This window comes from Orcinus orca, chromosome 10 (assembly GCF_937001465.1).
Source record: "Orcinus orca chromosome 10, mOrcOrc1.1, whole genome shotgun sequence".
Lineage (NCBI taxonomy): Eukaryota > Metazoa > Chordata > Mammalia > Artiodactyla > Delphinidae > Orcinus > Orcinus orca.
The window spans coordinates 1,813,991-1,837,500 of NC_064568.1; the positions used below are offsets into that span (position 1 = coordinate 1,813,991).

Below are 23,510 nucleotides of genomic sequence, written 5' to 3' on the forward strand. Positions count from 1 at the left end.
AAAAAAAAGAAAACCACAGAGTAGTATCTCTTATGAACAGTGATGCAAAAGCCCTTAACAAAATACCAGCAAATCAAATTCAGCAGCATATTAAAAGGATTATATACCGTGACCAAGTGGGATTTATTCCTGGAATGCTAGGATGGTTCCACAACCAAACAGCGATCATGAATACACCCCATTAACAGAATGAAAGGGAAAAAAACCATGTCATCTCAGTTGATGCAGAAAAGGCCTTTGACAAATTCAACACCATTTCACAATGAAAACGAAACACTGGGAATAGAAGGAAATTATTTCAACATAATAAAAGCCATGTATGAAAAACCCACAGTGAACGTTATACTCAGTGGTGAAAGACTAATACTTTGTCTTCTAAAATCAGGAACGAGGCAAGGATGCCCACTTTTACCCCTTCTATTCCAAACACTACTGGAAGTTCTAGCCAGAGCAGTTTGGCAAGAAAAAGAAATAAAACATCCAAATTGGAAAGCAAAGAGATACATGGTCTTATACGTGGAGTACCTTAAAGATTTCATACCAAAAAATTAAAAAACTAAAACCTGCTAAGAGCTAATAAACTAGTTCAACAAAGTTTCAGGATACAAAGTGAACACACAAAAATCAGCTGCATTTCTTTTTCTTTTTTTTTTCTTTTATAATTTATTTATTTTGGGCTGCATTGGGTCTTCGTTGCTGTGTGCAGGCTTTCTCTAGTTATGGCGAGCAGGGTCTACTCTTCGTCCCGGTGCATGGGCTTCTCATTGCTCTGGCTTCTCTTGTTGCAGAGCACGGGCTCTGGGCGCGTGGGCTTCTGTAGTTGTGGCTTGTGGGCTCTAGAGTGCAGGCTCAGTAGTTGTGGCGCACAGGCTTAGTTGCTCCATGGCATGTGGGATCTTCCCGGACCAGGGCTCAAACCTGTGTCCCCTGCATTGGCAGGCGGATTCTTTTTTTTTTTTTTAGTGAGATATTTTAATATAATTGCCTTATTAATAAAAACATGGAACGCTTTGCGAATTTGCGTGTCATCCTTGCGCAAGGGCCATGCTTATCTTCTCTGTATTGTTCCAATTTTAGTATATGTGCTGCCGAAGCGAGCACGGCAGGAGGATTCTTAACCACTGCACCACCAGGGGAGTTCCCATCAACTGCATTTCTATAGACTAAAAATGAACAATCCAAAGAGGAAATGAAGGAAACAATTCCACGTACCGGAGTATCAAAGAGAATAAAATACCTACAAATAAATTTAACTCGGTAGGTGAGAAAGACTTGTAAAGTAAAAACTATAAACATTGCTGAGAGGAGTTAAAGATGTAAATAAGTGGAAAGACATCTCACATTCATGGATTAGAAAAATTAATATTCTTGGGAAACCATCTACAGATTCAACGCAATCCTTATCAAAATCCCAGTGACGTTTTTTGCAGAAATAGAAAAACTTATCCTAAAATTCATGTAGAAAATCATGGGACCCTCAATAGTCAAACAAGTTTGAAAGCTCAAAGTTGGAGGTCTCTCACTTCCTGATTTTAAAACTTACTACAGGGGACTTCCCTGGTGGTCCAGTGGCTAATACTCCACGCTCCCAATGCAGGTGGCCCACGTTCGATCCCTAGTCAAGGAACTAGATTCCACATGCCACAACTAAAGACCCTGCACGCCTCAACTAAAGACTCCACATGCTGCAACTAAAAGGTTCCTCATGCCTCAACTAAAAGACTCCGCATGCCACAACGAAGATCCCGCACGCAGCAACGGAGATCCTGCGTGCCACAACTAAGACCCAGCACAGCTAAATAAATAAATAAACTATAGTAATCAAAACAGTGTGGTACCGGGATAAGGATACACATGTAAACCAGTGGAACAGAATAGAAATCCCAGAAATTAATCTTCACATTCATGGTGGATTGAATTTTGACAAAGGTTCCAAGTCCATTCAGCGGTGAAAGCACAGTGCCTTCAACAAATCATAATGGTGCTGAGAAAACATCTACCTGCAGAATGATTTGGACCCGGACCTATCATCATATAAAAAAATTAAAACCGGGCTTCCCTCATGGCGCAGTGGTTGAGAGTCCGCCTGCTGATGCAGGGGACACGGGTTTGTGCCCCAGTCCGGGAAGATCCCACATGCCGCGGAGCGGCTAGGCCCCTGAGCCATGGCCGCTGAGCCTGCGCGTCCGGAGCCTGTGCTCCGCAATGGGAGAGACTACAACAGTGAGAGGCCCACGTACTGCAAAAAAAATAAAATAAAAAAATAAAACCAATCAAAGACCTAAATATTTTTTTCTTTTTAAAATTTATTTTATTAATTTTTGGCTGTGTTGGGTCTTTGTTGCTGCACGCGGACTTTCTCTACTTGCGGTGAGTGGGGACTACTCTTTGTTGTAGTGCGCAGGCTTCTCATTGCGGTGGCTTCTCTTGTTGTGGAGCACGGGCTCTAGGTGTGCGGGCTTCAGTAGTTGTAGCGCACAGGCCCAGTAGTTGTGGCACATGGGCTCTAGAGCGCAGGCTCAGTAGTTGTGGAGCACGGGCTTAGTTGCTCCGTGGCATGTGGGATCTTCCTGGACCAGGGCTTGAACCCGTGTCCCCTGCATTGGCAGGTGGATTCTTAACCACTGTGCCACCAGGGAAGCCCAGACCTAAATCTTTTTTTAAAAAATTTTATTGAAGTATAGTTGATTTACCGTGTTGTGTTAATTTCTGCCATACAGCAAAGTGACTTCGTTATGCATATTCTTTTTCATATTCTTTTCCATTATGGCATATCACAGAATATTGAATATAGTTCCTTGTGCTGTACAGTAAGACCTTGTTTATCCATTCTATATATACTAGTTTGCATCTGCTAATCCCAAACTCCCAATCCATCCCTACCCCACCCCTCTCCCCCCTGGCAACCACACATCTGTTCTCTATGTGTGTGGGTCTGTTTCTGTTTCATAGATATGTTCATTTGTGTTGTATTTTAGATTCCACATGTAAGTGATATCATATTGTATTTATCTTTCTGACTGACTTTGCTTAGTATGGTAATCTCTAGGTCCATCTGTGTTGCTGCAAATGGCATTATTTCTTTCCTTTTTATGGCTGAGTAATATTACAGAGCGTGTGTGTGTGTGTGTACACACATATACATGTATATACATACACACACCCCACATCTTCTTTATCCATTCATCTGTCAATGGACATTTAGGTTGTTTCCATATCTTGGCTATTGTAAATAATGCTGCAATGAACATAGGGGAATGTATCTTTTTGAATTAAAGTTCTGTCTGGCTATGTGCCCAGCAGTGGGATTGCTGGATCATATGGTAATTCTATTTTTAGTTTTCTGAGGAACCTCCATACTGTTTTCCATAATGGTTGCACCAATTTACATTCCCACCAACAGTTTAGGAGGGTTCCCTTTTCTCCACACCCTCTCCAATATTTATTATTTGTACACTTTAAAAAACTTCTATGGATGCGTCGGGTCTTAGTTGTGGCATGTAGGATCTTAGTTGTGGCATGTGTGCTCCAGAGTGCTCAGGCTCAGTAGCTGTGGCATGTGGGCTTAGTTGCCCCACGGCACATGGGATCTTAGTTTCCCGACTGGGGATTGACCCTACATCCCCTGCATTGGAAGGCGGATTCTTAACCACTGGATCACCAGGGAGTCCCTTGTAGCCATTTTTTTTTTTTTTTTTTTTTTTGGCTGCACTGGGTCTTCGTTGAGGTGTGTGCAGGCTTCTCTTGTTGCAGAGCACAGGCTGTAAGCACGCGGGCTTCAGTAGTTGCAGCACCACGGGCTCAGGAGTTGGCGGCACGTGGGCCCTAGAGCATATGGGCTTCAGTAGTTGTGGCGCATGGGCTCAGTAGTTGTGGCTCACAGGCTCTAGAGCACAGGCTCCCTCCCCTTGTAGACTTTTCTTTTTTCTTTTTTTTTGCGGTACGCGGGCCTCTCACTGTTGTGGCCTCTCCTGTTGCAGAGCACAACTCCGGACGCGCAGGCTCAGCGGCCATGGCTCATGGGCCCAGCTGCTCCACCGCCTGTGGGATCTTCCCAGTCTGGGGCACGAACCCGTGTCCCCTGCATTGGCAGGTGAACTCTCAACCACTGCGCCACCAGGGAAGCCCCCCCCCCCTTGTAGACTTTTTAATGATGGCCATTCTGACCTGTGTGAGGTGGTACCTCATTGTATTTTATTTTATTTTTTAATTTGGCTGCACCAGGTGTTAGTTGTGGCACGTGAGATCTTTAGTTGCAGCATGTGGGATCTTTAGTTGCGGCATGCAGGATCCTTTAGTTGCAGCATGTAGGATCTAGTTCCCTGACCAGGATCAGACCCAGGCCTCCTGCATTGAGAGTGCAGAGTCTTAGCCACTGGACCACCAGGGAAATCCCCCTCCTTGTAATTTTGATTTGCATTTCTCTGATAATTAGCTATGTTGAGCCTCTTTTTATGTGCCCGTTGGCCACCTGTATTTCTTGGGGGGAATGTCTGTTTAGGTCTTTTGTACATTTTTTGATTGGGTGGTTTTTTTGTTATTGAGTAGTGTGAGCTGTTTGTATATTTTGGCAATTAAACCTTTGTCAGTTGCATTGTTTGCAAATATTTTCTCCCAGTCCATAGGTTGTCTTTTCGTTTTGTTTATGGTTTCCTTTGCTGTACAAAAGCTTGTAAGTTTGATTAGGTCCCATCTGTTTATTTTTGGGTTTATTTCTGCTGCTTTGGGACACTGACTTAAGAAAACATTGGTATGATTTACATCAGAGAATGTTTTGCCTATGTTCTCTTTTAGGAGTTTTATGGTGTCACGTCTTGTGACCTAAATCTAAAGAGTTAAAACTTTGAGGGACTTCTGTGGTGGTCCAGTGGTGTTAAGACTCCGTACTTCCACTGCATGGGGCGTGAGTTTGATGCCTGGTTGGGGAACTAAGATCCCACATGCCATGTGGTGCAGCCAAAAAAAAAAAAAGTTGAAATCGGGGATATTTCAAGAGATGGATTCAGCAGTGATTTTGTAGATATGATACCAAAGGCACAGGCAACACTAGGAAAAAAAGGTAAATTAGACTTTATCACAATTAAAAACTTTTGTGTTTCCAAGGACAGCATTAGGAGAGTAAAAAGTCAGCCTACAGAATGGGAGAAGATGTTTATAAATCATACACCTGATGAGGCTTAATATTCAGAATACATATTTAAAGCTCCTGCAAGTCAACAACAAACAAGCAGTTTGATTAAAAATGGGTTCAGGACCCAAATAGACATTTCTCCAAAGAAGATATAGAAATGGCTGATCCACACACAAAAAATACACAGCATCACTAGTCGATAGGAAATTCAAAACAGTGATATACTACTTCACACGGATTATGATGGCTCTTGTTTTTAAAAATGCAAAAAATTTGTGTTGGTGAGGATGTAGAGAAATGGGGACCCTCGTGTATTGCTGGTAGGAATGTAATATGGTGCTGGAGTTGTGGAAAGCAGTGTGGTGTTTCCTTAGAAGATTAAACAAAAGTACTGTATGTCCTGGCACTTAGGTGTATATACCCACAAGATTTGAAATCAGGATCTCAAACAGATACTCGTACACTGTTGTTCACAGCAGAATTATTCACAACAGTCAACAGGTAGAGAGTACCTGTGTGCTCATCAAGTGGTAAATGGATAAGTCAAATATGGTATCTAGATACAGCGGTGTATTATTCACCATATAAAGGAATGAAGTTCTGGTGTGGGCTGCAATGTGGACGAATCTTGAAATGAAAGCATGCCAAGTGAGATAAGCCATTACAGGAAAGGAGAAATATTGTATGATCCCGCTTACAAAAGCTATTTAGATAAGGCCAATTCAGAGACAGAAGGTAGAACAGAGATTACCTCTCCCCTGCAGGGGGAGCAGGAAATGGGGTTATTGCTTAATCTGCATAGAGTTTCTGTTTGCCCTGATGAAAAAGTTCTGGAAATAGGTAGTTGTGATGGTTGCACCACAGGGTGATGTTCTTAACACACGCAGAAATTAAGATCAGTATCTTCTCTTCAAACAAGTTCTTTCTCCCAAGTAAAAGCCAAACAGCATCTTAACTGACAGATCTCTGACCTTGAAATGTGATTTTGTAGTTACATCAAGGTTGGTAAACAGCAGTAGGGAAACTGAGAACCTCTATTCTAAAGCTGCTGTCCTAAGTCGACCACGCATCACCACGTTGCAGTGTGCTCAGCAGTGCTGCGTGGACCTGTGCAAGAGCACGCAAACCTGACCTAGTTACAGACTGTTCGGCCCTTTGCCTTTGCAGCATGGTACTGGTGTGTTTCCACCTTGAGTTAGTGTTTGGCAGTGATATTCCTAAATGTTATCCGAGGCAAGCTGTGCATCGGTGATCTTCTGAGGCATGTGGATCTTTATTTTGCCAGAATCTTGCCAGCACAGTTTGAGTCCCTTTAAACCTATACTTCAGTATTAACCTGTGGATAGTAACCTTTGAAATGGAAGCAGAGTGTTTGGAAACTTCTGACATCCTGTTCTTTAGCACTTCCTCCTCAGCCTAAGGAGCTGGACTTTTGCCTGAGCCCTGCAGTCTGCCGGGTTTTCACATCTACCTGGTGTGATGGTTAATTTTGTGTGTCAACCTGACCGGGCAAGGGATGCCCAGGTATTTGCCTGAAGCATCATTCTGGGGGTGTCTTTGCCGTGTTTCTGGATGAGATTCACAGTTGAATGTGTGGACTGAGCAAAGCAGACTGCCCTCATCCAATCCTGGGAGGCCCAACTAGAAAGAAAGGCTGAGGAAGAGAATTCACTTTGTCTGCAGGTTTTCTCCTGTCTTCCATCTCAGACTGGATCTGACACCACCAGCTCGCCTGGTTCTCAGGCCTTCAAACTGCAGATCGTGGGACATCTCGGCCTCCATAATCACGTGAGAACTTCCTTACTAAATCTAAGTACTAAATCTCATGTATGTATTATATAATCTCATACAGTGTTACATAAACAGAAATCTCATATATATGAAGTTTATTTTGTTTTTTTTACAAACAAAAAAATTTTATTGTAGTTGAATTTTGTGTAAATTTCTGCTGTACAGCAAAGTGACAGTGGTACATTTATGTATACATTCTTTTTCTTCTTTTTTAACATCTCTCTTGGAGTATAATTGCTTTACAGTGTTGTTAGTTTCTGCTGTATAACAAAGTGAATCAGCTATACGTACACATATATCCCCACATCCCCTCCCTCTTGTGTCTCCCTCCTACCCTCCCTATCCCACCCCTCTAGGTGGGCACAAAGCACCGAGCTGATCTCCCTGTGCTATGCAGCTGCTTCCCACTAGCTATCTATTTTACATTTGGTAGTATATATATGTCAGTGCCACTCTCTCACTTCGTCCCAGCTTACCCTTCCCCCTCCCCGTGTCCTCAAGTCCATTCTCTATGTCTGTGTTTTTATTCCTGTCCTGCCTTTACGTTCTTCAGAACCTTTTTTTTTTTTAAGTTTCCACATATATGTGTTAGCATACGGTATTTGTTTATCTTTTTCTGACTTAATGAAGTTTATTTTTAACAACAGATTTTAAATATCACTTAAACGTAACTGGTAAAACGTGGGCTTATATATGGTGTCAACAGAACCATTAGGCTCTGTTCCTTCATCCTAATGGTTCTGTTTCTCTGGAGAACCCTAACTAGTACATCTGGCGTTAATAGAGTTACTCTTCCTAGAGACAGGCCCCAGAGCATCATTATGCTGATCTTTTCCATACCTCTGCTTCACAAGTACTTCTTACAATTCAGGGAACTAGTCTGATTTGAGAATGGCCAGATGTACTCTGACTGGCAAAAAGGTCATTGCAGTCGCCAAGCCAACAGGCTTTTTTTTTTTTTGCCGTACACGGGCCTCTCACTGTTGGGGCCTCTCCCGTTGCGGAGCGCAGGCTCAGCGGCCGTGGTTCACGGGCCCAGCCTCTCTGCGGCATGTGGGATCGTCCCGGACCGGGGCTCGAACACGTGTCCCCTGCATTGGCAGGCGGATTCTTAACCACTGCGCCACCACGGAAGCCCCAAAATGATTTTTTAAAATTCAGTCATTCCTTCTGTATTCCTTCTACTCTCTTTTTTAAATTAAAGTAGTTGATTTACAATGTTGTATTAGTTTCACGTGTACAGCAAAATGATACAGACATATATCTGTATATATATATACAGATATATATCTATTCTATTTCAGATTCTTTTCCATTATAGGTTATTACAAGATACTGAATATAGTTCCCTGTACTATACAGTAGGTCCTTATTTTTTTATCATGTATTCCTTCTACTGGCATTCATGTGTTAAAAATTTTTTCCCACTTGTCAACTGGCAAATTTTTCTCCACTTGTACAGTTCCTTTTTTTTCCCCCCATAAATTTATTTATTTTATTTATTTATTTTTGTCTGCGTTGGGTCTTCGTTGCCATGCGTGGGCTGTCTCTAGTTGGTGGCGATCGGGGGCTGCTCTTCATTGTGGTGCACAGGCTTCTCGTTGCGGTGGCTTCTCGTTGTGGAGCACGGGCTCTAGGTGCGTGAGCTCAGTATTTGTGGCTGTCAGGCGCTAGAGTGCAGGCTCAGTAGTTGTGACGCACGGGCTTAGTTGCTCCACAGCATGTGGGATCTTCCTGGACCAGGGCCCAAACCCGTGTCCCCTGCATTGGCAGGTGGATTCTTAACCACTGTGCCACCAGGGAAGTCCTACAATTCCTATTGAAAAGGCAGGATACACTAATTGTTTTTCTCTAATCATGGGCTTTCAGAGTGAGGAATTATTATATGAAATAATCTTCATCAGAATTTACACTTTGTAACATTTTTGGTAGCTGATTATAAAGTCATGACTGCAGAAAGGAATCATATGGTACATTTAGTTCAGTCTTACACTTGCTCTCCTGATGAGTGTCCTGTCTTCTGCTTACCATGACAGTGTTTTCCCAGTGCTTCTTGGTATATCCTGCTTTATTCAGCAACTGGTGGTTATTCCGTTTCCCTGATTCAAAACTCATTTGTTAAACCACTGGTCCGGATCCTGTCCTCTGGAGTAATGCAGTTGGGCACACGTTTCTTGTGTATTGAGGCTGCCACTGTTTGAGTGCCTTTTTTCAGTGGAGCACATCAGAGTTCATGTGATGTTTTTGCGTTTGTGTCTGTATAGGTAGAGGGGCCAGCTGAGAACCTAGAGATTTCTTCACATTAGAAGGTGTTCCGGTGTTATTTGGGTTGGGTTAGGCAGGATAGGTGAGTAGGTGTGAGAAGCAGTGACGGTGAGGAGGGGCAGGAAGGTCATTCCAGTTAAAAACATGTCACGGCAGAGTCCGAGGTAGATGAGTTGAGGGCGCTGGAAAGGGACTGGATCTGGAGAAGTGGGAAGCTGTGGGCAGGAGCCTGGTGTGTGGTCAGGGCCATCACTGCACTGCTCCTGGTTGCCGTGGACTGGGTGGAGGGTTCCTGGCACCCTCCCAGGAGAACCTGGGAATCCACGTCCCGCCCAGCGTGGTGACGGTGAGACATCTCGTGATTTCACCTCTCTTCTCCGTTTTTGACTTTTTAGTCCTGGGGGCCCAGATTATTTTGCTTACGTGTAGTTTGTTCTGTGTTCATTGGTTGATGCCCGTTGGGATGTGTGTTCTGGAGTTGTACTTCAGCACAGGTGGACTGGCTGGGGCTCACTGGTGTCCCTGAGGGCTGTGTGTGTTTGTAGCAGGTGCTTAGTTCTTGATTAGACTCTTGCTGCTGTTCCTTGTATCTTTAAATGTTAAGAAAGAATATATCTTAATTTTAAGTTTTGTATTTGGTGGAAGATTCCCTCAGTCATGGGGCTCATCTCAGGAAGAAGGGTGGAGACTAAAATAGGTTGTGTAATTGAGCTGTCACAGGACAAGGAGCCCCACAGCGCACTGAGTTGGAGAACGTACTGGATTAATGTCACCAGGACCCGGTTGTAGCTCCAGGAATTTGAGAAGTAGAGACATGTTGGTCTCTGGCTCCTCTGCCTCTTCATTCTCATATCTTCTCAGGAACACACCCACCTTTTACAGAGTTAGGAATTCAGTGAAGGCCCAAGGAGAGGAAATTACTTACCTCAACTTGCACAGCTCGTAAGTTTCAGAGCCCAGATTTGAACCAGAGCCTTCAGGTCCCAAGCCCTTGGTTGGTCTCTCATCCCCCAAGTTCCTCTTGCATGTGAGTGAGGAGCAGATCTGAGCCCCTCTAGGGGAAAGGAATTGGGAATGCCCCTGGAGCCATAGCCTGCTGACCAGCCTTGTGTGACCAGCTGTAGACCAGTAGGAATCTTGTCGCTCTTCGTGTTCTCTTCAGAGTATTGCGTTTTTGCCTCTGAAGATGAACCAAAATGCTTAAAACTTTTTTGGAAATGTTGGCTGTTTAAGTCTAGTTGTTGGGTTTTTGGTTGTTGTTTTTGGTTTGGGGGGGCGGGGGGTGCGAGCGGAATGCAGGATATTAGTTTCCCGACCAGGGATCAAACCTGCGCCCGCTGCAGTGGAAGCACGGAGTCTTAAAACACTGGGCCACCATGGAAGCCCCTAGGTGATGGGTACTGTTAAAAGATAATTTTCAAGAAAATGTAAGATCATGACTGTCATTTAAATATGAAATGAACAAAGAACAGACATACATGGAAGTTGGTAATGTTGCAGGGAACCTGCAGTTGGACACAAAACTGTCTTTTCCATGGTGGAAATTTGTCCAGATAGAATTCATTTGTGTAGACAAGAGCCATTTGTTCTACCATCATTACTACAACCTACAGTTGGTAAGGGCAGTGAGACCCCAGAGTCTAAGTAGTGCATCATTTCCCATTGGAGGCATCCCATACTTTTTTTTTTTTTTGGCTGTGCTGGGTCTTAGTTGCAGCATGCAGGATCTTTAGTTGCGGCATGCGGGATCTAGTTCCCTGACCAGGGATTGAACCTGGGCCCCCTGCATTGGGAGCGCAGAGTCTTAACCACTGGACCACCAGGGAAGTCCCCTATACTCTTTTTAATTGCAAGTTTCCTTACAGCATATGAGTTGATAATGCTACTCTCTCTACTTCTTTCCTTTCATATTAAAAATTTTTAAACACTTGTTTTAAAAATGTTTTTGTTGGGGAGGCTTTGTGAATTGAAGCCCCAGTGGTTACATATTAGGTTTAATGTACTTTGATGACATGATATGAAATATGGTCTTTATTTTAAAGCTGATGTATTTGGGAACATTTTCTTCAAGTATCTGTTCTGAGAATGATGACCCTTGTGACAAGGTATGGGACTCCTGGTACTCCCATATTCCTAGTATCTGACTTGGAAGCAATACCCAAGGTTTCGAGCCTGTAGACCCTTAAACTTTGGGCAAGAGTTTGCTGCTGTAACTAGCATTTCCCCTGGGGGTAACTCCACCTGTGCGCTTCAGTGTCGGAGAGGTAAATGCTGTGTAGCCACGGTTTTGTATTCCTTTGATCTTATTCTTTGGAGAGGTGGAGGGGTTTGGGTGTTGTGACAGTGCAGAAGTTGAAATTGAAGTTCACCGTTTGGAAGAAGCAAACCAGTCTTTGGAACTAAAGGGCTCTTGCATCCCTGGACAGCCAGCGGCCATTGAGAGTCCTTATGTCTTCAGTTAAACGTGAGGAGGGTGGGCTGCCCTGCAGGGAGAGTCCTCTTTGGGGGTCTGTTGACTGGAGAATAGCAGGAGCCGCGGGGGAGGAGAGGCAGCACTAATGCAACCTTCACATTTGTAGCCTGGCCTTTGGCCACAGCTTGTGTTGACTTGGGGAGGAAGGCTGCTGGCTTAATGATGCTCTCCACCTTGCCCTCCTGGGGACTCTGCTTGAATCTGTCTTCCATTGGTTTCCACCTTTCCTCTCTTAGGAGGGTAAAGGACACATTTGCTTCTCATCTGATAGAGCTCAGCCTGCCTCTCTGACTTCTTTCCCTCTGTCTTGGTGGCATGTTGTGTCACGTGACCTGGGCTTCCCTGCCTGAGATTCTAGAACATGGACCCGTGAGCAGTGGCGTTAACTTGTTGGCGCCTAACATGACCAGGCGTATTACATTCTGCAATGTTTGCTGTACTTGTTTTGGAGCTGTGGAGACAGATTATCACTTACCTGACTGGATTGTTGTGTTTTATTTTGGCTTCTTGATTAGGAAGTGGCCAGGAAGAAATTGTTTTGAAATGTAAGTCTAGCTGTGTGAGACACCTCAGTCACCATGGTTCTTCCAAGGGTTCTTGAGAACAAAATACGTGTGGCCACCTTCTGCAATCGCATCCAGCTCCTAAGAGGATGTAATGAAACTCTCTACACTGTCAGGAGAAGACTTTCACACCTAATCAAAGGAGGATTTCAAGATTTGGTTGACGTTTTCGTACTTTGACCTTACGCAGGCAGATTGGTCAGCGTGACCTGTGTCTGGTCCTTGATGCTCCTTGTGTGGTTCACAGTATGGTTTGCTTTCAAACAGTTAACTGGACCTCAGTCTCAGTGGGTTACAAAGGACCTAGGGTAGTGTTTGGACACTCCTAGGCTGCTAGGACCAGTGGCTCCAAATATTTTGAAGTGGTTATGATGCAGCCAATATCTTGCTGTAATATTCTAACGAAAAACTCGCATGTTAACTAATACTTTCTAAAGTTTGCTCTTGAGGAGCTAGTATCTTTACTGTGTTTTCAAGAGTGAAAGAAGATGAGCTAGATAATCGGTAATTAGTGGCCATAAATCGAGATATGAGATGTTTGAGGACTGTCTGCTAGTGCTAGTAAACTCCTCCAGGGTTGTTTAGACCAACACCATACCATAAAACTTCCGGTGATGATGGAAATGTTCTCTGTGCTGGCCAGTGCGGTAGGTGCTACTGTGTGGCTTGTGAGCACTTAGTGTGGCTGGTGTGGCCGAGGAGCTGTATTTGATTTCATTTAAATGGCTAGTGACTGCTGTGTAGGACAGCACAGGCCTAGACCAGCCTTTCTCAACCTTCTTTCTTTTTGCGGTACGCGGGCCTCTCACCGCTGTGGCCTCCTCCGCTGCAGAGCACAGGCTCCGGACGCGCAGGCCCAGCGGCCGTGGCCCACGGGCCCAGCGGCTCCGCGGCACGCGGGACCCTCCCGGACCGGGGCACGAGCCCGCGTCCCCTGCGTCGGCAGGCGGACCCCCGACCACCGCGCCCAGGGCGGCCCTGCCGGCCATTTTTGATTATTGCGCCTCCCTTCTGCTCCGCAGGGCTTTTTAGATTTTCTTCCCTAATCGTCTCCCGTACCCCAGTAAAGTTTTAATACCATGCATGTACTGTGTCTGTCTGTTTTTATATTGCAGCTTCTAGAGGGCCACAAACCATTGTGAATAACATCCCTGCTGGGAATGCATGGCCTGGACTAAGCAAGGGTTGGCATTGTCGAGAAGCTTAGCCCGATGGCAGTACGCTTCCTGAACAGTTAGAATGACTGCTAAGGCTGGTGGTACCTGTGAGTGCAATTAAGAACATCAAAGCTGAGTGAGTTTTTAGAGGTTTGTAAAATTCTCCACATCCTTATGGCATCACCATGTGTTAGTGATGGACGGTACTTTTACAAAGAGGCAGGCATTTTAAGAAGTACAGTGAATCTGATCTAGTCAGGGTAAGCAACCAGGAAGTTGAGTGATCTGGAAGCCACGTTGCGTGGACAGGAGTTGAGAAAAGATGTTGGCACTGGTGATGGAGTGTCTGAGTGTCTCTAAATCCCTCTGCAGCCTTTGACAGTGGAACACTGCACAGGAGGGAACACTGCACAGGAGGTACTTCATGGTCACTGTGAGTGTGCAGGCAGGAACTGGGCAAGGTGTCGGTGCCACGGAAGAAGTGTCTCTGCTAATAAAAGCTCAGGATAAAATGACTTCTAAGGACCCATTATGGCTGAGTTTAAGGTGATTTGGCTTTGTTCTACCCTTGGCCTCACTGGTTTTTTTTTCCCTATCTATTTATTTATTTATGGCTGCGTTGGGTCTTAGTTGCTGCGTGGGGGCTTTCTCTAGTTGGAGCGAGCAGGGGCTCCTCTTCATTGCAGTGCACGGGCTTCTCATTGCAGTGGCTTCTCTTGTTGTGGAGCATGGGCTCTAGGCGCAGGCTTTAGTAGTTGTGGCTTGCGGGCTCTAGGCATGCAGGCTTCAGTAGTTGTGGCCCACGGGCTCAGTTGCTCTGCGGCATGTGGGATCTTCCCGGACCAGGGCTCGAACCCGTGTCTCATGCATTGGCAGGTGGATTCTTAACCACTGCGCCACCAGGGAAGCCCCCTCACTGTTTTTAGAATCACACAGAACCCCTTGTCCAGCAGGGAGTTGTGAAATAGCCAGCTGAATGTGGCCACTGAAGTTTCCAGTTTAACACTTGAAAGCTACAAAACAGAATGCTTGGGCTTCCCTGGTGGCGCAGTGGTTGAGAGTCCGCCTGCCAATGCAGGGGACGCGGGTTCGTGCCCCGGTCCGGGAAGATCCCACATGCCACGGAGCGGCTGGGCCCGTGAGCCATGGCCGCTGAGCCTGCGCGTCCGGAGCCTGTGCTCCGCAACGGGAGAGGCCACAACAGTGAGAGGCCCACATACCGCCAAAAAAAAAAAAAAAAAACCAGAATGCTTTGTTCAGCTTACAGAGAATTATGATGGCCTCCTTTTGAAATAAGAAGTGTTTGTAGTTTTCTGTAGGTAAACCCCAGCCTCCAACCCAGTAACTGACACCTACTGGACCCTCAGCAGGTGTTTGAACTGAACTATGTGTTCTTACCCCTAGGTCATGGTTAGTGACCACTGTTACTGAAAAAAATGGGGATACATGATTGGACATGTTTAAGTCTGAAGCATGGAGGACGGATCGCAGGACATGGGATGTTTTAGTCTGAGGTCGTCTGATCGACGTGGGTCAGGATCTTGGGAGCCACCCTCCTAGGGCGCACATGCCTATACAGTGAATGCACAACAGTAGAACAGAGGCAGGAATTCAAACTGTAAGTCGCTTAGTGACCCAGTGCCCATTTCTCAGTTCTGCTTTTTCTTCCATGGCATTGGCCATGGATCTCCCTCCAGTGACAGGTCTCATGCCAGATATGACTCCACTGCAGTGTTTGCTGCTGTACGGCACAGGGCCTCAGTGCTGGTGTACAGTGTGGTTTTAGGAAGCACGTAAGTGAAGGTGCGATTTGTCTTAGATGAATAACTAGGACCTCAGACACATTTATGTGGGTTAACATGCAAATATAGCAAAAGTCAAACAGGTAGTATGAGAGGCTGTAGTGATGAGATTTGGAAAGTGAAGTAATGCTAGTTGACTAGGTACACGTTTTTATTCACTGTTAGAAAAGCCCTCATGTCATAATAGCCACTTATTGAGTAGATTTAATGAGCCAGATAGAGCTTTCTCTGCATTATCTCACTTGTAGGGGATGCTCGTTTTTCACGTGAAAGCACATTTAAGTTCACACAGCTGGATGTGCGAGATGGGATTTCATCCCATGGTTGTGATCCAAAGCCCATAGTCTTTGCATGGCCGTTGCACCTCCCCTGTGGAGGGGTGGCCTTTAAATTGCCTTGCTTGGTCAGTTTCTAGCCGTCCTTCTCTCCCTGGTGTTCAGTTCAACCACTTATCTGTCTCCCTGAGAGTTTGGGAGCGCCCGCTTCTGACTGTCATTCAGTGGGTCTGTGATCGCAGGTTCCTTAAGCAAACTGGAATGGGACAGTCAGAGCAGAACTATAAAATAGAACCTGGCCTGGTGCCTTGCACTTAAATACCCCGTGAAAATTTCAATGTTGGAGAAGCCAGTGATTCTTGTTGGAAGAACTCTGGAGCTGGACTGCCTCATTTCAAATCCTGGCTCCAGGGACTTTCCCTAGTGGTCCAGTGGTTAAGAATCCGCCTTCCAATGCAGGGGACGTGGGTTTGATCCCTGGTCGGGGAACTGAGATCCCGCATGCCGCGGAGCAACTAAGCCCATGCACCGCAACTGCTGAGCTCTTGTGCTCTAGAGCCTGTGCACCACAACGAAAGATCCCTCATGCCGCAACGAAGATCCTGCGTGCCACAACTATGTTATTTAACATAGATAAATAAATATAAAAAAAAAATCCTGGCTCCAGGATGACTAGCTGTGTGGCCTTGGACAAGTTACCTTACTTTTCTGTGTGTGTACGTTTTGAGTTCTAGGGAGAGGCTGCCATTTGAGCCCGAGCTGAATGGAAAAACATTGCAAATGCCAGGACAGTTCTCCCTGTGGCGGAGGCTGGTGCCCAAGGGGTGGGGACGCTTGCTGTGTGCCTCCTCCTTTTACCTGCCTGATGGTTGGACATAATCTACCTGGGTTAGAGCTGAGGAGCAGCACCGAAGGCTGCGGAGGCCTCTAACGGAGCAGCGCTGTGCGCGAGTGGCCACCGAGTCCCCTCTTGGCCCAGGCAGACCTTAGTGAGAGGCGGGGCTAGCCGCGAAAATGATCCAGGCCTGGGACTTGCCTGGTGGTCCAGGAGGTAAGACTCAGCGTTTCCAGTGCAGGGGGCCCAGGTTCGATCCCTGGTCGTGGAGGTAGATCCTGTGTGCCGCAGCTAAGAAGCCCGCATGCCGCAACTAAGAGTCTGCATGCTGCAACTAAAAAAAAAAAAACAAACAAACAACATCCCGCATGCCACAACGAAGATTGAGCATTCTGCAACTAAGAGCTGGTGTAGCCATAAAAAATATTTTTTAAAAGAAAATGATCCAGGCCTGGGGAGGAAACGGAGCTGCCAAGGCATTTCTTTATGTCTTGTGTAATCCGTCTAGATTTTTGCCTACTCCCTTAAACCTTTACTGCTGAAGGATCACAGATCACTGCACACAAGAAAGTAATGTCTCCACCTTTTAAGCGAGAGCACAGACGACAGTTAATACTGTGGCGGATCCAGAGAATGTGCCCTGGTGAGAATGGTCAGCCAGGCTTTTCCTGCTGAGTGATGGGCAGGAGGCTTAAAGTCTTCATGTGAATAAGCGCTAGCCTTGTGCTCGGAAGCTTGGCATCATCCGTGTGGGCCGAACCTAGCAGAAGGCACTCGCGGGGGCAGCCCCTGGACCCGTGTCTCCACCAGGGAAGGCTGTGCTCTCCAGGCCCGTGTGGGGCCCCGTGGGAGTTGTCCCCAAGCCCTCACGTGCGGGGCCCCGTGGGGAGTGGCAGGTGCACCTGAGACGGAGCATCTGGGGGGAGATGAGGCCTGTTGGGAGCAGTGTTGCCAGATGAGACGAGGCGGCTCCCTCGAAAGGTTGCCTGGAGCAGCGAGGTGGCTGTCTTGGGCTTTGTGTGCAGCTCAGGCCTCCCACCTTGGTGACGTTGTACTCCTGTGTCCCGCCTGTCTTGGCCCCAGGCCTGACGCTCCACGGTCCTGCTTTCTCATCTCAGTCCTCTAGCACTTTCCCCTGGGCTTCCTGGGACTGTCTGTGAAGCTTATGAGGAGTTGACAGCACTGCAGCGTCCTGACAGTTTGGACACGCTGAACGCTCCTTCTGAGGCCTCGCTGTGCAGCTGTTTAGTCTTGCTTTGGAAAATGTTCGGTGTTTCTGCCGGTTGGGTTCTCTCTTCTACACCACTCTTGTCTAGAAGTCCATATTTGTCCTGCCCTGCGTATTGTTTGTCTTCTTGCCACCAGGCAGCAGCCTCTAGGAGGCAAGGCCCACCAGCATCGTCCTTCGCACTCTCGTCCAGGGAGTGTTGCTGTTCCCGTGTTCGCACAGTGGTGCAGACTGAAGTCATAAATCCAGCACAGTTAACACTGAAACTTAAGATGTAACTAAGTACAACCATATCTTTTAAAAATAGATTTGATTGCAAGATTACCCCAGGCCCTCTAGTATTGGAGGAGAGGGGAATAGGATAAAATTCAACTGAGTTCATGTTTTTCATAGTCTTGGAAATCTCTGTGAACTATAACACGGAAGTAGGTGAATGTGAATCTCAGCATACCTGTTCCTCACCAGATCCTTGAGTCAGTTAAAGCAGTGGCTCTTGAACTTTGCAGAGTACAAACTGATGCAGCAAGGCAGGAAATTCCACACGTCCTGCGCACTGCCCCCAGCCATTTACGACCCTTGTGTGGGCACCCTCTTCGGGCATATTCCATTCTGGGTTGGTCAGAGATACTGGCAGTATCTCTGCTTTTAGTGGGGTTTTCCTACAGTGAAAGGTAACTATTACTCAGATTCTTTATCACATCTGTATTTTGATCCATGTCTGTCCTCCACTCAGTTAATATATTTGCCACTTAAAGATATTTTGAGCATTAACCAAGCAAACCATATGCTTAATTGAGTGAAGACTTTTTTTTTTTTTTGCGGTACGCGGGCCTCTCACTGTTGTGGCCTCTCCCATTGCGGAGCACAGGCTCCGGACGCGCAGGCTCAGCGGCCATGGCTCACGGGACCAGCCGCTCCACGGCATGTGGGATCTTCCCCGACCGGGGCATGAACCCGTGTCCCCTGCATTAGCAGGCGGACTCTCAACCACTGCGCCACCAGGGAAGCCCCCTTCTCTTCTTTATGTCAGGGTCACTTCAAACTTAGCATGTCTAAATCAAACATAATTCCCTTCCAGAAAACACCTGGCTCTTTTTCAGGGTTCCCTGTCCGAGGATGCTTTTGGTTGCATTGCGTATGAACCTGGGCGCTTCGTGGCACGCCCCTCGTGTCCTGCCTCTTCTGAGTCCAGTTCACTGCTTGGTGCTGCCCCGCTTTTCTTGGCCCTGGGAGCACCTCCGTTCCCCTCAGTCTCACCGTGGCTCTGGTGCAGTCCCCTTGCCTGGAGGTTACAGCAGCCTCTTCACGTCTGCTGTACGCTCTCCTGCTGCTGAACACTTCCCCCTCCCCCCGCGGCAGGCAGGTTGATGGCTTCACAGTATGAACACTACTGTGTAAGAATCGCAAACGGTGGGCTTCTCAGTGCTCTGGTTTCAGGGCCCCGCCGTGGCCTGCTAGGTCCCCTGTGGTCTGGCCGTCAACCCCCAGGTGTTCGTTTCTCCCTGCAACAAGGCGTTTGCATGCTGCATGCGCTGGTTTTCCTGCCAGGGAAATTTTGGCGTGCTTTTCCACCTTCAGATCCAGATTCAGTCAGATCTTCCTGGAGGAATCCTTCCCTGACTCTCCCAGCTAAGGTAATTACCCTTAAAATTAATTTAATATGTCTCGATCACGGTAGTCTTTTAAAGTAGTTGGGCACCTCCTTAATGTGCTACGTAATGAAAGAGTGTCTATCCCTACCCCTTGGGCCCTCAAACTGTCCTTTTGAAGGCTTCTAGTAACATCTTCCTGCTGAGTTCCCACGTGGAGGTGGTGGTTCTAAATGGAACATCAGACCAGCAGCCTATTTGCTAGTATCATTACAGTAGTAAGTCTTACTTGGAGCGTACAGGTTATGCATTATCTGCAGGCCACGTATTTCAAGCTGTATAACCCCAGTATCTCACAACAAACGGCACCCCTGCATGGATGGCAGCGGCGCTAGGTTAGAGGACCGCAGTCCAGGGCGGAGAGCCTTTCGAGGACGGCGGCAGAGGTGAAGATGGTCTTGCAGGTGACTGTCGTCGTGTCCTGCACTGCCCGCAGGCTTCCACATGGTCAGAGAGCCATGCCCTGAAGGTTGACCTCTTCCACCCAGAGGGCCCTGTAGAGCCCCATCCTCCCCTGGCAGTGCGGGAGAGTGTAGCGGACACAGTGGAGGGAGGCGTGAGTCGGTCCTGGGCTCTGGGGAGGTCAGAGGGAGCTTCTCAGTGAAGGTGGCATTTGACCTTAAGGGAGTGAGGAACAGCTCACCACAGACAAAACCTGGTGCCCTCGGAGTTTATAACCAAGATTTAAGGGTTTAAGGTTATTCTGAAACAGTTGTGTTGAATGAAGGGAAATTGGGAACTGGACAGTGGAAGGGCACAGAAGGTGTGCTAGGCCAGGCTGATGACTCAGGGGAGAGGAGAATAGTGCAAACAAGGCAAAGGCCGGTCACAAGGCGAAAGGAGGCCTAACTGCCTAGATGCCTGTTGTACATTCAGAGGCACTGATTGTCGTGCCCAGTTGCTAAGTTCTGTGTTCCAGTCTAATCACATCTGCATTCCTAGAACACCAGCACTGTCCTGAGTGCCCTGGAAATGACTGGATGATTCCACAGAAATGGCTTTTGGCCTCCTACATTTTTCTCTCCTTCACTTCCTTGTACCTGCTTTTGGTCCCTGTACCACCTGATCGTGGAGTTTCAAAACATCTCCAGTTTCCATCTTTCTTTGTTGGTGGGACATTTTTGCTACTGTTTGAAGTTACGACTTCAGTTTTAGTTCTGTAGCTTTTAAAACGTTACTCAGTGATGCTTTCTTTTGCCTCTCCCCTGGGCTTAGAACTTGGAAGCCATTTTCATTTTTAACCCAAGCCAGTCTGTCACACCCCGTCCTTTTTCCTCTTTCTTGTAGTAGAATATTTCCTAGATTTGCTAATAACCCTTGGGTCGTTAAAGTGGCCACGCTTCAACTCCCATCCCCAAGGACACGCTGGCCACCCTTAACAACACTAAGTTGTCTCAACCTTCCTGCTTCCCCAGGTGAGATGAGCGGTTAAAAAGCTTATTAGCCTGGAGACAGTCAGTAGTGAGCTTGCAAGGGAAGCAGTTGGTGATGAGAGCTTACTACATACATCAAAATGGTCTGTTTGAGCTCAGGCCTCTGGGTAACTAGTCCTCCTTCACGCATTCGTGACCTGTGTTCCCCAGGCCCGTCAGGCAGACCTCCCTTCTGTACCCAGCATGACTTCCTTCCTTCGTTCCACCTCCTGGCTGGGAGGTGCTGTTGAGAGACTTTTTTTTTAAATTTTTATTTATTTATTTTAACATCTTTATTGGGGTATAATTGCTTTACAATGGTGTGTTAGTTTCTGCTTTATAACAAAGTGAATCAGTTATACATGTACATATGTTCCCATATCTCTTCCCTCTTGCATCTCCCTCCCTCCCACCCTCCCTATCCCACCCCTCCAGGCGGTCACAAAGCACTGAGCTGATATCCCTGTGCTATGCGGCTGCTTCTCACTAGCTATCTACCTTACGTTTGGTAGCGTATATACGTCCATGCCTCTCTCTCGCTTTGTCACAGCTCACCCTTCCCCCTCCCCATAGCCTCAAGTCCATTCTCCAGTAGGTCTGTGTCTTTATTCCTGTCTTACCCCTAGGTTCTTCACGAGAAACAGTTTTTATTCACCTTACAAACATTTTATGGCTGTTTCCTGATACTTCAGAACCCTTGCACAGTGCCTTTTAGCCACTGGAATGAAGTTGTCTTGGTGGTATTATTGGCTGAAAATTCTGATCTCATTCTGACTTTTCTCTTTCCTTCTTAAGCTTCTCTGGGATCGGAATCCAAATTCATATTTGTGTCACCTTTTTCTCTCTCAAACTGATATTAAAAGAAGTTACCTGTGGGACTTCCCTGGTGGCCCAGTGGTAAAGAATCCGCCTTACAATGCAGGGGACACAGATTCGATCCCTGGTCAGGGAAATAAGATCCCACATGCCCTGGGGCAGCTAAGCCTGCGCACCACAACTACTGAGCTCCTGTGCCTAACTAGAGCCCGCGTGCTGCAAACTACAGAGCCCGTGCACCACAAGAGAAGAGAAAACCCGCGCACCACGAGAGAAGAGAAAACCATCGCCCCACAACGAGAGAAAGAAAACCCGTGCACCACAACGAGAGAAGAGAAAACCCACATGACACAACTAGAGAGAAGGCCGCACACCACAACGAAGAGCCCACGTGCCACAGCAAAAGATCCTGTGTGCCACCACTAAGACCCAGTGCAGCCAAAAATGAATAAAATAAATAAATAATAAATCTTTAAAAAAAAGTTACCTGTTCTTACCAAAACCCTAACATAATTTTTTGCTAGACATTTCTAACCTCAGACGTCTGCGGTGGCAAAAGTAACACTCCTGCTTGCCCCGCAGCCAGAGGCTGATGATCACATATGGCCAGAGAGGATTACCAAGCCTTAATCTGGGATACATCTGCCAGAAAAGTTTGTCAAATGCTTTTGTTAATGAAAACGAATGTATAAAGTCTTGATATCTCTTCCAGATATTCCTTGTGTATTAAAAGTGTGAATTGCATTTACAGTTTTTACTACAGGAAATCTCAGGTGTTATGAACCTCCCTGCCTCCCACCAGTGACTCAGCCTCAGTTACCATCTCACCCCGTCTTTGGCTGTGCACGTGGTCTCACCCTGTAGGTTATTTGAAGCATGAAATGCCGTTACGATCTTGGTGATCAACCCAGTGTAGTGGCTGAGATGAAGGCCTTTGTAATCAGTCCTGGGCTCCAATCTTATGTCTGGATATTTTTAGAAATGCAGTGATCACTTATGAGCTTCTGTGTCCTCATCTGTTAACTGGGAATTCAACCCTATGGGCTTGTCCGGAGGATTAAGTAGACGACCTCACGGAGGCCTGGGGTGCAGTTCACTAGCTGGAATTTGCTTCTTGCTGTTCCATGAGCTGTGCCCTTCCACTCTTTAGGTCCTAGTCTGCTTCCTTAGTTTGGAAAGTTAAAAAAAAAGAGTCTGCCTACCACAGACGCTACTGTTCAGCTTGACGACCAAACATGGTAATATTATGTGAGTTCAGATGCCTTCCCTGTCTCTCCACGTAACCTTCTTCAAAACTTTATCAGCAGACATCGCTTGCCTCCCTCTCTCGAGCCTTGAAGTCCATCAGTTTGGAGAGCGAGAAGACGGCTGGGTTTCTCTAATGGTCAGGAACAGAGCCCAGACTCTCGGAGGCAGTGGGATGCTGGGTAAAGTTTAGAATGGTACTTCTTTTCTGCTCAGAAGCCTACAGCTTGCAAAGTCTGTGTCCCAGTGTTGCTTCCTTCGCGATGTTATATTTAGACCATGTGTGCAGTAAATCACATTCTAGTAGGTAAAATAGGCAGAGACCATCAGACAACTGAGAAGTACATGGTGGCAATGTTTGACTCTCCTAATGTAAGGAGTACAAATAGAACCCGCTGACCCTCATTTGTGGCTGTCTATCTGATTAACAGTGATTTGTGCCAATGATAGCTGGGGGTGGTGAAATTGAAATACTAGTTCATTGCTGGCACGGGTGGAAATAGTTATTCTGGAAACTAATTTGTCAGCGTATTTCAAGGGCCTTTCAAATACTTATACTATTTAGCTGAGTAATAACTCATTTGTGAGTCTGATCAGATTGTATACATGGGTTCATCTCATTATAACTAAAAGCAACCAATTAATAACAAAGGAGTGGGATTATCCATATGCTGATGTATTACCAGCCTTAATAACGTGGGAAGATATTTAATGTAGAACAAAATGGGATGCAAAGTTATGAACAGCATGATCTCAGCCGTTCGAAGGAAAACTGGAAAGACTTATATACCCTGATGCTAATAGTGATTGCTTCTAAGAGATGGAACTGTGTTTGGCCTTTGTCTTTGCTTCATTCTTTTGTACTTTT

General features: G+C 46.4%; 1 protein-coding gene and 2 non-coding genes across 5 annotated transcripts in view; 1 reads left to right on the forward strand and 2 right to left on the reverse strand.

Annotated features, from left to right (window-relative positions):
* RAB7A (RAB7A, member RAS oncogene family) overlaps positions 1–23,510 on the forward strand; it is a 93,729-nt gene that overhangs the window by 47,654 nt on the left and 22,565 nt on the right. The window contains exon 2 of one of the 3 annotated variants that reach the window (XM_033414050.2): positions 6,815–6,919. The exons of the other annotated variants lie outside the window; for them this stretch is intronic. The gene's annotated coding sequence lies outside the window, so the exon portion shown is untranslated. The remainder of the gene's footprint in view (positions 1–6,814; positions 6,920–23,510) is intronic. 3 annotated transcript variants of the gene reach the window in all.
* Positions 995–1,101, reverse strand: LOC117198302 (U6 spliceosomal RNA). Its single transcript, XR_004479396.1, has one exon. It is a non-coding gene; the product is annotated as a U6 spliceosomal RNA (small nuclear RNA).
* Positions 10,941–11,013, reverse strand: TRNAG-CCC (transfer RNA glycine (anticodon CCC)). Its single transcript has one exon. It is a non-coding gene; the product is annotated as a tRNA-Gly (tRNA).